Here is a 1,386-nt window from a genome sequence, read left to right as displayed (position 1 = left end):
TATCTATCTATCTATCTATTATGACTACAAATACCAGTTTGGATGAATGCTGCTTTGACCTGTGTGTAACCATGAAAGAAGATGGAAAAAACAAGAACCAGCGAACTCTACCGGCTACTTATTGACGCTAATAATCCTATAAAGATATTAAAAAGTGGGGCAGACATGAATGAGAGTAAAGCGGTGGGATAGGATTTGACTTAAGCACTTTAGCAGACGCTAGCATGAAAGGGAGAAATTTTAGTTTCCCTAGATGATATCATACACAGTGTGATATAAGAGACTATTTCTTGTTACAGAGACGTCAGCACCACCCCCCAAAAAAAGGACCAGGACCGACAGGGAGGGGGGAGGTGAAAATTGGAGCGAGGTGTGAGAGCTGGGTGCTGAATCTGATCAAATCTGTAATGAAGTGCAAGACTACAAACTGCAAACAGCACAGAGCTCACATTCAGTCACATGTTGTACATTAAACGCCGCAGTATCCTGGACAAATAAATGATTCTGTGGTTGTGTGGATTATAAATAATGTACGAGGTCAAATCTATTCAATATAACTGTCTTTTTTTATTAGTAAATATCTACTAAAAATGTTAATGTACAATACAAAGGTGTGCTTCAGCTGTAAATTTAAGATGTTTGATACCCCTCAAAAATTTATTTTGATTTACATTATTGACTAAATCCTAATCAATTCACTGATGAATTGAGGTAATTATACTCAATTATATATATACAAGTAAAATGTAATTTTTAATTAAAAAAATAGAAGTTTCTGTTTTTTTAACATCAACTAAATACTTTTAAGTGTTGATTCCTTTTTGTTTTCTATTTAAATCTACTCATATGAAATTGTCTCATTTAATTTATATTAACTTAATATCAAACATAGTTATTCATTATTTAATTAATAATACTGCTTGTAATCCTTTGGCTTAATTTTCTTACTGTGTATTTGTGTTAAAGTTCCTTAAAATGTTAGAACTTAATAGTTACAAATTGTGATTTTATTTACAGGTTGCACCATAAAAACTTACTAAATGCCTTTAAAGAACAGTAATATGTAAATGACTTGATAAGGAACGTCTGTAATCTGAAAGTAAAGTCAGTGTATCATCACGAGCTGTAGGGAAACTAGTTTTAGGATGTCAAACAACATCCGATCCTTTAGAAATGAAGGTTTACTTCATTTTATTGCTGCACAATATGATAAAAACATCATATTGCAATTATTCTGACATTACAATATGATTTCCCGATTAGTGTGGGAATCAATCTTTCAGTGCAAATTTAATTTTCACTGAACCATTTAAACCATTTTCACCAGTTTAAATGACAAATTACAACAGCAGATTAATTCAGGTGCCGCCAATTAACAAGTTCTTG

Source organism: Morone saxatilis, unplaced genomic scaffold, assembly GCF_004916995.1.
Source record: "Morone saxatilis isolate NCDOM2014 unplaced genomic scaffold, NCSU_SB_2.0 Contig11, whole genome shotgun sequence".
In the NCBI taxonomy this organism is placed as follows: Eukaryota; Metazoa; Chordata; class Actinopteri; family Moronidae; genus Morone; species Morone saxatilis.
The sequence above is the reverse complement of the archived record's forward strand: the minus strand, read 5'-3'. Positions refer to the sequence as shown.